At 35.6% G+C, this 15,347-nt stretch overlaps 1 protein-coding gene across 3 annotated transcripts in view; it reads right to left on the bottom strand.

The window, feature by feature from the left end:
* LOC136028948 (uncharacterized) overlaps nt 1-15,347 on the bottom strand; it is a 48,902-nt gene that overhangs the window by 19,511 nt on the left and 14,044 nt on the right. For all 3 annotated transcript variants that reach the window (XM_065706945.1, XM_065706944.1, XM_065706946.1), the window contains one exon: nt 9,264-9,545. The gene's annotated coding sequence lies outside the window, so the exon portion shown is untranslated. The remainder of the gene's footprint in view (nt 1-9,263; nt 9,546-15,347) is intronic.

The raw sequence follows: 15,347 nt of genomic DNA, 5'->3' as shown, positions 1-15,347 counted from the left end.
GAAAAAACTTTAATGATTTTTTTTTTTAGGAAAAATTTATCATTTTTTAAGAAGAGAAAAATATACATTTTTTCCCCTTGTCTTAAATGCTTATCGACAAATGCTGCTATTAACATTTTATTCGCATTTGTAGAACTAATGTAAACCAATCCGAAGTCTAAAGAGCTCCTTATTGAAAATTGGGGTTCAATTGGCTGTCTACATATTGTCACATATATTCATACCAATCTTCTTGTGGCTGTCTTCTGCCAAAGTCTCCATATCTTACAGTTTTTAAGAAAATTGCATGTTTTTTTTTATCATCTTCGGTACGGAAGAACTAGATGAAGACACATACTTTGGTTTGACACTTTCCGAAGTTCGTTACCTTCCCGTCTTTGGCACTCCTTTTTATGTCAGACGTATATTCGGATTTGTGATTCTAGTGTATACGTACTTGGTTTTGGCTGCAGGAAACCGGTGAATCAGTTTTCACCACTGTAATTATTAGGTCGTATTATCGAAAATATAGTACACGGTCACGAATCTATCTGCGCCACAAAGTTTACCGTGTTTAGATTATGGTAGGTCCATCGTTAACTCAAAATTAGTGTCTTGTGTAGATGCTAGGTCTTGACATAGAACAGCCGCATGTAAACCTACTGTTTCCACTTCCAGAGTTTGGCTGTATATTTTCAGTCTTAGGCCTGTCTAGGAATCTAAAATAAAACATTATGCTGCTTTGTATTACCTGTTTTCATTATTGATTAGTTGTGCGTTAGTCCAAATGCCTTTCTATATTTATATGTTGAGCCTATAATAGTTGAGCCGAATCTACTTAGAATGACGTTTTTTTCACTAGATTTTTTTTTTCAAAATACGTTTTAAAATGTTCTGTTACAACGAGCTATGGTTTGTTCTTTATTATAGCATCCACTTTTGCCTTTTTTTGTCCTGTAAGACATTTATAAATGTTCTAACTTAATTGTTGTGTTTGTTGTTTATTTCTTATTTATGTGTTTATGTTCTTAAAATAAATTTATTGAATGCTTGAATATTACTAGTCTTGATCCTCTAAAAATAACTGAAGAAATTATCGGCATCATGCGTTCATTCTGAGTAGAAGATCGGTTTTTTTTTAATTACTAATTTTAAGCAAAAAACACAGGTACCTACAAATGTAGTCTTCTTGAGAAACAATAAGTTGTGGTGAACAATTTATACTATTAAAAAGTTTTTTTTTTAGCTTGAAGTGGAGGGAATGAAATGCTAGTTCTTTCACTTCCTCACTCCGTGGGTGCTCATGGGAAGAATGTCGGAAAAAGTAAGGTGGTTGAAAACAAGCGTTGCCAAGCATAGTATAAGCATTCATGTTCACTCTTGAAAATGCATTTGGACTGTAACATGCCAACGACACTGTAGACTAGCAGCCAGATAAACTTTAAAGACAAAAGAAGAAAAACCTTGAACCACAGAGTCTCACGTGGATCCCTTTAGAAATGATGGCTGATATAAACGACAAAAAGAAATGTCCTTTATTATGCTACAAAAAGCCCAAAGGTGGTAAACTAGTATTAGAAGAAAATCTTTAGAAACGGTCATATACTGATTAAATAACACGTTTCAGTTTCCAATTTGAATTTTTACACATTTAAAGTTAAAAAGTTTGGTAAACTGATGTTTGAAATCTCAATAAAAGTTGGTCCAGGGAGGAACCCCGACGGATCCTGGTGCACATAAAATAGTTATTCTTTACGATTTCTTCATCAAATAAAATTTATTTATTTATCAAATAAAATAAACCAAATTCGTCAAATAAATCAATAAAATTGGGATTATCCCAATAAGATGGCCAAGAAACATTTTGGGTGATTAACTTATGGTCCTAAAATTCTTAAAAGTTGTTCAGAAATATACGCTGATCAACATTTTCAAAAGCTTTAGATGCTCACATGGGAGACTGAATATTGGTTGTATTTCCAATAGCTGATTTTTCTAAGTTAACACAATTCAACTTGGAAATAATTTGTTTTCCGTTTTCAAAAAATTTTCTTAATAGTTATTTTTTTTTGTCTACAATGAATTTTTGTCAATGGAACTGTCAGAACGAAATAGTGGAATTAAAATTGAGAATGGCAGGATTTATTCTGTTCAGGAGTATCAATCTTCCAAGGAAATATCCTTTTTTGTGTCTACTTGTTAGAAATGTGATATATTTTAGCGGCAAATTGGTATTGATATTTTTAACGACAGGAGAAGATTGGCTTTGTTTTATACTGGCTTCATATTCAGTAATCCAAAAGAATTTATTATATCTTTCATAAAATATATGTCAAAATCTTTACTGATTCATATTAATGGTGTTTAGTACACAATATTGATTGTGTGCTAATCAAAGCACACAAGAATTATTTGTAAACAGACTTGGTTTTGATAAACAAGCTATACGATTAACCCTAAGTACTATCTTATCCCACCAGAGGGATAGCAAGCATTACAAGATTCATTTTATACGTGGCGTCAATATAATAAAAAGTCCACTAGAATCTCTATTGACCATGACGGAGTAGTAGGCAGTGACGATTGCAAGTCTTAAGAGTCCCACATAAAAATATAATGAAGTGGCGTGACCGTCTGAAATCAAAACATGTTAACTGCAAAACACAACTTATTTTTCTAAACTTATATAATTGTTTCCGCGAATTATGTTATCTCACCGGATGGCCAGCAAGCAGTGTGAGGTTCGTTTCTTTTTATACGCGGGGTCACTATTTTAAAAGGAAGCAACTAAAAAGTTTATAGATAATGAAGGAGGAATGAGTAGTAACTGGATGTATAATAAATAGCTATACGTAGCAACATTATGCAAGCAAACACGCTCACAAATTAGACAAACAAGAACAAGAATTAACTAGAGAGACTAGTTTATTATTTTGAAAAACTGGTACTTATAGCAACCCCTGTGAAGGATTACGCTGTATATAACTCGAAAACAAACCGGTTTCATCGGTCAGTATTAACAGACAATTAGCTTACGCTCAGTCATTGTTGCCAGGTTGGCTTGTTTCAATCCCCGGTGGCTTATTTCTCTGGACTGGGGCGGGCGTTTTTTTTTGCGGGCTTGGGGCGGAAAACTGGGCTTATTATTTTTTAATTTGGCTTGTTTTGGGCTTTTTTCTACTCCAAAAAATAATATTTCTTATTTTGTTTTTAAGATTTTTTTTTTCAAGTTCAAGTTCATTCTTTTACAAAACTTTCGAGGAAAGAAAAGGAACGGATTTAAGGAAAAGTTTACCCTACGATTCACTAAAGAAGAAGAAGAAAATAAGTAATATGAATCACATGGAAATATGTACTGCAGCAGATTACTAGTTACAATTATTTAATAGAAATGTTTCATCTACAAAACATGGATAAAGGTAAGACTCCAAATACTTTTTTCTTGAAATTGTGTTTGAAATAGATGGAGATGGACTTCATAACCCCCAAGCATGGAACACTCAAAATGTTACAAACGAATACCTTGCAGTTCTACTTTTGTCCTAGGTCATTTTGAATGTCACATTCATTTTGAATGTGAATGTAGAGTGTAAGGAGGCAAAGGCCAGAAGGCCGAAAAGATCCATATAGCCTCAATCTTTATTACATATTCAGGACCTCACTACATGCAGAACTAGTAGCCTAGACTGTGGTTTGTCAGCTCAAACGATTGAAGTAAAAAAAAATATCACAAACTGGATGTTACAATCTCAAAGCTTTTTATTCAAAGTCGATATCTGAGAATATGAGGCTTTCCTCAACCTCAGCCTGTAGGGCGTCTTTACCCTTGCGTTAGATGCTTATCCAAAGCTTGCACAAAAAGTCAGTTTAGTCTTCTTCCAAATTATTTCTCACTTTTAAAAGGGAGTAACTGTTGAAAGCAGTGCAGGAATTATTTGACACTTTGCAGATTAATCTGCCGAATTAAAACCCCATTCTTTTCTTAGGAATTACTCAGCTCGATGTCAAAGCACGAAAAGCAGAACTGATTTTGGCAGCACATGTCGCGAGTCATTCATCGATTATGACTATTGACCACCTATCCACCATTATCAAGAGTGCTTTTCCTGGACCAGTTTCCGAGGCAACGAAATTGAAGAGAACAAAATGTTCAGCCCTTATCAAGAATGTTCTTGGACCAGAAAGTCTCCAAGAGATTGTTGCTGATGTTGGTGACAGCAGATATTCCCTTATTCTGGACGAATCGACCGACGTTGCCACCATGAAATTCATGTGTATTTGTGTGAGATACTATAGCCCCAAGATGAAGGAAGTTCTTTGTGCTACTTTGGGCATGGTTGAAGTACCTTCGACCACTTCTGTGATTTTACATCAAGAACTGAAAGACTTCTTAGCTTTATGTGGAATTCCCCTAAAAAATCTGATAGGTATTGGGACAGATGGAGCAAACAACATGTGTGGTGGGAACCATTCGCTGTTCACGTTATTACGAGATGACGGGTTGCCTCAACTCCAACTCTTCAAATGTGTATGTCACTCCCTACATTTGTGTGCTTCCGAGGCTATTGGAGAGCTTCCAAGCAATTTGGAGTTTATGCTCTCAGAGACTTACAAGTGGTTTAACGTTAGTCCTTTACGAAGAGAGGCATATCAGCAAATGTTCCAGCTCATAAACGATGGGAATACCCCGTTGAAAATGATTGCTCCTTCCAATACCCGTTGGCTGTCTCGATATAGAGCAGTCGTTCGCATACTCAAGCAGTATTCTGAGCTGTCAGCGCACTTTCGATTAGCGAAGGAAAAGGAACGTTGCTACACTGCCCGAATGCTCCATGATATGTACCTCAATGAACGAAATAAGGCATATATTGTTTTCATGAAGCCATTATTGGCCGAATTTCAGAGAATTAACCTCCTTTTCCAACACACTAACGCAGATCACTTTCGTTTATTTCAAGAGCTAAAAGAGTTTGTATCAAGTCTACTGCAGAGAATATTGCACACGTCTGCAGTGTCATTAACAGTGAATATGGACTTCGAAATTTATTACCTTCCTACAGCCCAGGTTGACTACGGATACGAGTTCAATTTGGAGCTTGAAAGATCTAAGCTGACCAGTCATCAAAAGGAAAAAGTAAAGCTGCGTTGCCTCAAATTTCTCAAGACAGCAGCTAGAGCAGTTTTAAAGCGCTTGCCCCCAGCTCTTGATTCTCTGCTGAAACTGAAAGTGCTTTCTCCGACCATTTGTTTGTCGCAGTTGCGTCCTCGATTTAGTGATTTGCCTTTGGATGTTATTCCAGTGCTGAATATTAGTGAGTTAGAGTGTCAGTGGAGAAGACTCTTGGTAGTTGACTGGGCATCAGCTTGTGGCGGAGAAATTCCAAGTGACTCTTGTGAATTCTGGGTCAAGGTCCTGCACCATCTTGATCCAGCTGGTGTTCCTCCATGTCGTGACTTAGCGAGGTGGGCATTGACCCTCCTCAGCCTGCCAATAAGCAATGCTGTAGTTAAGAGGTCATTTTCTATGATGAATATTGTGAAGAACAAACTTCGGAATCGAATGTTGTTGCCTATGCTGAACTCAATAGTAGTCTTTCGGCTGTGGTTGTCAGTGTGTGGTATTTGCTGTTCCCAGTTTGAGCCTACTAAAAAAATGTTGCAGTTCAACAGTGAAATCTATAGGCTTGGGGGTTCCACTGCAACCACAGATATGAATTTTAACAATGATCTTGATGACATACTGGTTTTACTATAGAATTGCAGAACTGGCTCTTTATTCGTTTTCTTTTCATCTGATGCTGTTTTTCTCTTGGTGTTATTTTCTAACTTCTTGAGTTGTAGATATATACTTAAAAAAAAAAATGGATTTCCAACAAGAAAATGCGTTGAACTTCCAATTGCTTAAAAAAAAATTTTAATTGAATTTTCAGCAAAGGTGTAAAATCGAAAAAGTGAATGTGATCTTCAACGATTTGTTTAACTTTCCAACAAAAAACGTTTAAAGTCCAGCGACAAGTTTGATATTTCATGTTATCTTGACTTTCCAATACCCAATTTTTCAAAGTCCAACCAATTAGTTTGGAATTCCAATGAAAGAATTTTATATTTTACACTCTGCTGACTTTCCAAAAAAAAATTTGAAAATTCAACGAAAAAGCTTAATATTCTAAGTTTTCCTGTTTATTCTAGCAAATAATGTTGAAAATAAGATACGAAATTATTTTTTAATAAGAGTTTTTTTTTTCAATTTGCACCTCAAGGTACGAATAGGAATTGAATAAGAAACCATCGGTTTAAAAAAAAAAGAAAAACGAATGTTGGAATTCTTCAGATTCTGTGAAATTAATATAAAAATGAGCCCCTTCAGTGGAGCCAAAACTAGGAATCTTCGGGTTGAAGCCTGATTGGTAAAAGAAATCGATTGATAAGCTGGATTTAAAAACCAAAATGCTGTATTACAAGATAGTCAGCCTTTGATATGCATATTTTTCTAAGATGATGACGCTGAAATTTTAGCTTGCAGTTAGCTTTTTTAAATCAAAAGTTCCTCGTGTTCGTTCAATATATTGGTATTTCAGCTGTTGTAGCATTTTTTTTGTCAAAAGCTGTACATAGTATCTCATTTCTCAAAAATTGTTTTTAATTTTTCTTACTTGAGGTACTAAGAAAATGTACCAAAAGTATTGAGAATTTTCAATCATTGCGTTTATTCTCTTGAAGCTTGTTTCCTTTGTATTACAAAATTTCAAGCTTCAATTATTTTCTTTTTTGCATTTTACCATTCTATCCAAAGAAGTAATTCAGCCTGTGTATTTCTTGTCGTGATAGTTTGGCCAAAATTCTGTTTTGTTCACAAAAATTATTTTGCTTATTGAAGAGATCTCATTGTGTTTTCTGTTACTTGTGAATTTTTTTTGTTGTATTACGAAGTCAATACATTAAGAAATAGCTGAGAACCGCGTCCATTAAAACTAGGTGACGAGAAAAAAAAAGGTTTTCAGTTAAAAGTCTTAACATCCGAAATAATCATAAAAGTTCAAAATATATAGCTGCCACGTAGCTGAAGGTAATTTTTAGATTAAATAATCTTGCTTCAAAATAGGTTTCTAAAGAGATAAACATAAAGAAAACATAATATTTAGTGACAAATTAAAAAAAAATATCACTTATTAGGGCAGTAGGGCACGGGGAAGTGGCTTTATTTGTATATGGCTATAGCTTTCGGAAGGGCATGGAGAGGCGGCCACTCTGTTGAAAGGTGTAAATTCGGAGGGAAAACTGAAACTGTAAGGAATAATAACATATTAGGATTCGCCTCGAGGGCTCGGCTGGGAAATGGCCCCTTTGTCTTTTTTATCTAGCTTTCATCTAAAATAGCAGCAGCCACAATTAGATGGTCCAACTTTGATCCTAGGTCTGAACACATAATCTTTGATTCCAAAAGTCTCGAGTTTGAAAATTCTATGGACGAATTCGTTTCCAAGTAAAGAGTTTTACTTTCGCACCATAAGTTTGTCAATGCAAAAGCTTAGCGTCAGAAAAAAAACATGAGTTCAAAATATTTAGCTGCCATACAGCTTAAAAAAGAAACGAAAGATTAACTCGATATTAGGAGAGGCCAGAGCTATGGGCTGCCATACAGCTTAAGGTATTTCTTTTATATTTCAAACTTAAAAGCAGAAAAAAATGTCAAGTATTCCCGCCTGCCGGGTAGGTTTATTCTTCTTCCCTGCAAATGTTGAGGGGAGATCAACAAAATTGAGACTCTTCCAGAAGTTTAAAGAAAAAACGATGAGAATAGCTTTGGACTGAAAATTCAGTATTAATTCTGCATCTAGATATAGTATTCTTCGTGAACCAAGCTTTCGTACGCGCTCACTATAAAGTGGAATCTCAAAAGTGGATTATTTTGGTAAAATTTTCTGGGGCTTGTTCGGGCTTGTTTTGAAAACCCCTGGGCGTTTTTCTGCGTTGACAATCTGGCAACAGTGCGCTCAGTTGAAAACAGGTGACAGAATACATTAGACTTAGATATTTTGGGCAATATATTTTCACATTAGGGGGGGGGGATTATTTGGACAGTGGGAAGTTAGAAAATAATTCTTACTTCCTAATATTTCCTAATATTGTAGCTAACGAAAATTGCATGTACACCCGCTAAAATTAATTCCCCCCCCCCCTAATGAGAAAACATATAGCCAAAATTTATTTCGAAGTGTCATATTTTCATCATGTTTTGGTATATTTCATTAGGATTAACATAACTTCACTTCTTGAGTGGGGTCGATATAACAGAAAAGTATAAAAACTTGTGTGATTATTTCGATGTACTTAGCACATTTAACTAGACTAACAGTAATCACTACAGAGCTCATTTCCTTTTATACATGGTGGCACTATTAGAAAAGAAAAACTCCTAAAAACTGTATATGTTTTGACAGAACACATGGGCAGTAACGATGCAAAGTGAGAAGTCCCAAAAGTCAACATTATGAAAGCAGTGCAGCCATCACAAAGTAGAGCACGCTAGATTTAACTCAGCCTTGTTTTCAGGCCACTCTGAAAACAAGACAAGAGTTGTGCAGATTATTGTTGTGAGTGCCGTGATCAACGCGGCTAGAAGTCTTCTCAGAACCCGAGTTCAACCATGCTATTTTAACGCATTACAATTTTGAAGAACCTGTTCTAAACAAGCTTGGAACCCGTAAGATGAAAATACTTCAGCGTTTTGGTGGGTTGCACATGGAGAGCCTGAAAGCGATTTCTGTTTAACTCGCTCAAAACACGCTTCAAACCCAAAACCTGAAAACACCACTCCAATTAGTTTATTACGATTTTTTGTATGTATTAACTTATCCTGTGTGGGGGACAGTAGGCACATAACCTTTTCTTAGTGTTCTTTTGTTGAGAGGTAAATGAAATTTAGATAAAAGATTCAATTTCACGAATTGAAATGGATACTACTAAACATTCCCAATCATCAGCAATCAATACGGCAAGGTCAATAGCCATGCGTGTACCAAATTATAGTCGAAAATACACATACTCTGTTTTGGAATATTGAGCGCTTTATACTTCTTTTTGTAGAAAGACAATTTCGTTTGAAAAATTAGCAGAAACATGTTAAAAACCATTGTAAAAGACAAAAATTGGGTATTTCTGCATCCAACCAGATGAATTACGTCTCATTAGGTTAACCAGGCTAATTTACATACTAAATATAAAAACAAAATAAAATAGCGCTTAATTTAAACATAAAAAGGTTGATATGAAAATGAACTTACTTTTACTGCTAACAACGCCATCCTTTAGCCAACGAACTTGTGGTGTAGGATTGGCAGTCATATTGCACCTTACTCTGTATTGTTTTCCGAGTATGGCGTGCTGTTCTGCAGGAACGTTTGGTTGACATGTGAATGGAAATTTCGACAGATGTGCTTAGCGTTTGGGAGCTGGTATAAGTTGCACGGCAGGTATAATTACCCGAGTCGGATTCATGGAAGGAACTAAACTCTAGACTGTTTGTTGCCGTATCCCCATTTTGATAATAGATTTCGGTAAATATCCTGTAAAAAAAAATTGTAGTTCAGCTTTACTTTCAAAAACACATATATAGTACTAAAAGTGAGAGAAAATGGTGGGTCCAGACTTACAACGGATACCTTACGAGCTTAAGTACGGTGGCATATAAATCGTAATAAGTACGAAAATAATAGCCTTACATATGAACAACTAACTTTAAAATGATTTTATCCAACCTTCAGCCCTGCTCCCCCCAGAATATTCCTCTGACGTCCTACTCCCACTAAGACTCTGGCGTTTGTGCTTCTATAACTCATAGTTCCACGAGGTAAATCGCTAGTTTGTTTGTTCTATATTTGAGACAAATTATATCCGTAATTCTCGAGACACCCTAATACCCAGATTGGATATTTGTATGTATGTGATGGAAAAACAATAATAGTAATAATAAATAATCTAAAGATCATCAATCCAATGTACCTTAAATATCAATTTCTAGGTTTATTTAATTAGTTCATGGTTAATTTGATAGTAAGTATGTCCTAAGAAATACTTGGTAAATATACTAAGAATATTTTTCCTTTTTTTGGGATTTTGACTGGTCGTGATCTGGACCAAAAAGAAAAAGAAATTTGTTTTTTGTAAGTAATCAGTGATTTGTTTTCCTGGAAAACGGTATATTTCTTACACCTGAAGTTATAGTATGTTTTAGGGTGGAGACATAGTCACCAAAGCTGGGTTAGAGATAATATATAAAGATAAAGACAGGATGATATATAAAGTTAAAGACAGGCCAGTAGTAGCACAGTGTGCCTTCTGTTCACCGATTTCTTAAACGTAGTGATCTTTGGCCTATCTTGTTTATGCATTTTTGCTGTGTCTTCACTTTCAGTCTTTCTCTCTTTCAAAGTATACGTCTTCAATGAATACAGTCGAGTGTAAACTTAAAGGTAAACCTTTAATTGCGCTCCCTGAAGTTTTTATACCAATTTGATTTTTTTCTGTTTCTGTTTGTTTTCTATTGTTGTTCAAACCTTTGTATGAAGTTTCTTTTCAATCTTGATATAATTACAGTTATCCCTTAGGATCCAACCTCCCTGAACTGTAATAATTATCCCTTGAGGTTTATTTGTCCTGTGAAACATATAATTTTGCTTTTTTTTTAACATATTTTGTAATCTTATAAGAAAAATACGGAGCAAAAAATCTAAATTGTATACGACTAAGGCTGAGTATGATCTGTCAAATGTTAGCGACATGGTTGATTCAAGTTGAGACCTAACAACCGTAGGATTGCAGAAAAATAACATATCAAAATGTTGCACAGTGAACATAAGCCTTAATTTATGATATTTACCATATCAGTACCTTTATGCAAAAACGTTTTTCAGTCGGCTTTTGGGAGAAATCAGCTAGACAATGATATGTTCCTTCAAGAATATTTTTCAAGTCGTAGAATATATTGAGGTTTTTAGTTCATGAGAGGTAGGGGAAGCTGGCCATGATTGAGACAAGATATATTTCATTACCTCTTGTTTAAAAACCATGACATAATTCTGCGTAGCATATACCAAAATAAAGCCAGAGTATTTAGCTATTAATTTTTGCAGAGTTTAATATCTAACTTTTCTTGCAATTTTGCATAGGTTTTGATTTTTATAAATCTAAAGAATCTACTTAATCTTTAAAATTTTCTCGTCAAATGTCTAAAGGCGTTTTTGCTCCCCTGCAGAATCCGATTAGATGAATTGAACACTTAAGCATAAAGGTGCGGATGTAGCACACCCATTTCTGATTTTTTGAATGCCTCGCCATCCATCCAAAAAAAAGAACAAATTAAAAACAAAACCTCATAGTTATGCGTCTATGTGTTTTGTTGTTGTTATTTTTTTGTCATTGCATACAGACACTGTTTTACGACACATAAGAGAAGAGGTAAGGCTTAGGCTATTGTCTAAAATAGTCAATTTTTTTCACGACATGCTTTGAAAAGTTTGAAAGGTAGCTGCGTCTTGACAAATAGTAGCTCCTAGGTTTCAGTGTGTGAATGAGATGTACTTGGAATGTTTTTCATACTGGTTCATGCGTAGTAATTATTTTTTTCCTGGACATACTATGGCATAGCGCAATAATGGTGTTTTTGTCTCTGATAATCCCTAAATATTAAACCAAGATGTTGGTTGTTCAATTCTCTCTTTTTTTTAAGCATTTGTTTGAAGACCTATCAACTCTTATTTTTGTATTTGAAGGAAAAAAATAGCGAAAACAATAAAAGTTAACCAACTGAATGAGTAATTATTCAACCAAGCTGTTGGAGGTTCATTGCTCTTTTTTTAGTTACCGTTTTCAGACCTTCCAAATCTTTTTTTCATTTTGTATTTCAGGGAAAGGAAAACAGAAAAAAGCAAAAAAGTAAACCGGTGAACGAGTATAATTAAACGAAGCAAAAAAAGTTTTTCTAACTATCTCACTTCGGCCTCTACCCATTTTAAGTATAAATTTGAACTGAGTTCAAGAAGTTGGTTTCACAGCTGTTTGACTGGTTTGAATTGAGTCGTACCTGTTTGTCACTGCTCTCTCATAGAAGAAGATAAAGCAGAATTAGTCAAATCTATGAACAGACAGTAGTATGACGAAGATTAAGTAAATAGATAAGTAAATAAAATCGGTGTTTGCCGTTTCTTATCCTCTAAAAAGAAAGAGAGAACACTCTAATCATAAGTTATACGCTTAGTGTGTTTTGAATGTAGAAACACTGATTATACGCACAAAAATAGCTGAAAAAACTGTTATAAAATCGAAATTCGAGGTTATTTTTTTGATCAATCTATGCATTTCAGAGACCAATCCAAATCACTTTTGCAGGTGATTTTTACGTCTCCACCTGTGAAAAAATCTTGGGTACGGGCGAGCAAATCGTCAATAAATTTTGTCTCTTTAATATCCAACTAGTTACGAACTTAAATGCTGCTTTAGGTAACTTGGGATTTTGGCTCGGAATCCCTTCTGTTATAATCTAGAATTATCTTTCCTGTCCCTCTTCACTCTCCCGCCTATTTTTCTTTCTCCTATCCTTCTGCTCTTCCTCTCTTTACTTCCTGCACCTATCTCCCTTACTCCCTTTTCTGTCCCAATAGGGAGAGAGAAGGGGGAAAGATCCCCTTCTCTATAAATTCTCTCTTTCTCTCTCTCTCTTCATTTTTCACTACCTTGATATGAAGATTTTCTTTTAAAATCTGGGAATTATATTCACCTGAGTAAGAGCAGAGTTTTGACGACATCCAATAGAGTAATTTTTTATTTGAAAGTGCTCCATATCTCTCTTGGTCTTTTCTTTCTCCCTTTCCCATCTCCGCTACTTTTCCAATGTGCATTGTATCTCATATATTTTAGAAAATATATGACTACCCTCTTTGGAACTACCCTCTTTGGGGTAGTTGGGGGGGGGGGGTTAATTCTAAAAAATTAGAAAAAATGAGGTATTTTTAACTTACGAACGGGTGATTGGATCTCCATGAAATTTGATTTTTAGAAGGATATCGTGTCTCAAAGCTCTTATTTTAAATCCTGACCGGATCTGGTGACATTGGAGTAAGTTTGGGGTGGGGAAACCTAAAATGATGGGAAACGCTTAGATTGGAGGGATTGAGATGAAACTTGGTTGGAAAAATATGCAGAAGTCTCGCATACGTGATTTACATAATTGGAACGGATCCGCTCAATTGCGGGGGGGGGGGGTAATTCTGAAAAATAAGAAAAATGATGTATTTTTAACTTACGAAGGAGTGATCGGATCTTCATGAAACTTCATATTTAGAAGGACCTCGTAACTCCGATATCTTATTTTAAATCTCAACCAGATCAAGCGTAATTGGGGGGGGGGGGGCAGTTGGGGGGACCGGAAATCTTAGAAAATACTTAAAGCGGTGAGATCAAGATGAAACTGGATGGGAAGAATAGAAACCTGTCTAAGATACGTGACTGACATAACTGGACCGGATCTGCTCTCTTTGGTGGAATTGGGGGGGGGGTAATTTTGAAAATTGAGGTATTTGTAACTTACGAAAGGTCAATTACGTATCTAGGACTTGTGCTTATTTTCCCCACCAAGTTTCATCCCGATCCCTCCACTCTAAGAGTTTTCCAATATTTTAGCCTTCCCTCAATTCCCCCCAATGTCACCGGATCCAGTCGGGATTTAAAATAAGTGCTCTTACACACGATATCCTTCCAAACTTCAAATTTCATTAAGATCCGATCACTCCTTCGTAAATTAAAAATACCTCACTTTTTCTAATTTTTCAGAATTAACCCCCCCCCCAAACTCCACCAAGCAGAGCAAATCCGTTCCGGTTATGTCAATAACGTATCTAGGTCTTCTGCTTATTTTTCCCACCAAGTTTCATCCCGATCCCTCCACTCATAGTGTTTTCCAAGATTTTAGGTTTAACCCCTCCAACTCCCCCCATTGTCATCAGATCTGGTCAGCATTTAAAATAAGAGCTCTGAGACATAAAATCATTTCCAAAAATCAAATTTCATTAAGATCCCATCACCCGCTCATAAGTTAAAAATACTTCATTTTTTCTATTTTTTCCGAATTAAAAGGCCTCCCACCCCCCCCCCCCCAGATGGTCAAATCGGGATAATGACTATTTCTAATTTAATCTGGTCTGGTCCCTGATGCGCTTGCCAAATTTCATCGTCCTAGCTTACCTGGAAGTGCCTAAAGTAGCAAAACAGGGACCGACAGAAAGACAGACCGACAGAATTTGCGATTGCTATATGTCACTTGGTGAATACCAAGTGCCATACAAAATTAATAAAAGCTTCTGTTGACAACAGAATTTGCGTCCAAATCAGATAGCAGTTTATTCCAGTTTATTCCACTTTGTGAGAAATCAATTCAGTGATTATAAAAACAAGCTGGCGATTAACCTTCAAAACACTTATACACTGACAGACCAACGGAAGTTCAACCTCAGCCTTCCAAATTTCAAATTTCATTAAGATCCGACCACTCCTTCGTAAGTTAAAAATACCTCATTTTTCTAATTTGTTCAGAATTACCCCCCCCCCCCCAACTCCCCCAAAGAGAGCGGATCCCAATTCATAAACTGACTTAGGAAAAAGAAAAGAATGTCAACACAGCTAAATCTAAAAAAATAAAGAAAAGAATTTTTGTCTTGTGTGAATCAGGTTATGGGGGAAATGTAAATCTATGGGGGGATTTTCCGTTGGGGGGGGGTACACAAGACAAAGTATTCATTAACACTATTGACTTTAACGAGTGATTCTCAGTTACCTGGTACTACAGCCTATACCAGGCTAATCCTCAGGCATTGGGTTTGTTCCCAAACTATGAACCCTACTTATTTATCTGTGGAAACAGAAAACATGCCATCCCTCATGCTCATGACATGGCCTAAGTGCTGTGAAACTGTGAGTGAACCACAGTTTCCGTACAGCTTTTTGTTTAACATACGTTCAGTCCAATGAGTACCTTAAACTAACCATATACAATTCCTCTGAAAAACAAATCGTATTTATGAGGTTATTCTTATAGCCTTATAATATGTAATAACCTTAATAACCCTCATAACCTTAAGCTATGTATAAATAAGCAACAGATAATAAATAAACATTGTCATCAAAATAAACGGTTCACTAAATATATAACAAAACTATTAACTTTATTTTATAATTCTAACAGAAAAACGTCGTCGTGGCCAATAATATGTCTTCTTTTAATCTGTCCGCTTTATCTTGATGCTTACTTTACACTGTTAATCATCAAACAGTTCGTGGTAACGAACTGTAGTAAGGAGCGACCCGGCTCAATAGTA

Source organism: Artemia franciscana, chromosome 7, assembly GCF_032884065.1.
Source record: "Artemia franciscana chromosome 7, ASM3288406v1, whole genome shotgun sequence".
Classification (NCBI taxonomy): Eukaryota; Metazoa; Arthropoda; class Branchiopoda; order Anostraca; family Artemiidae; genus Artemia; species Artemia franciscana.
This window is presented reverse-complemented; position numbering and strand designations above follow the sequence as displayed.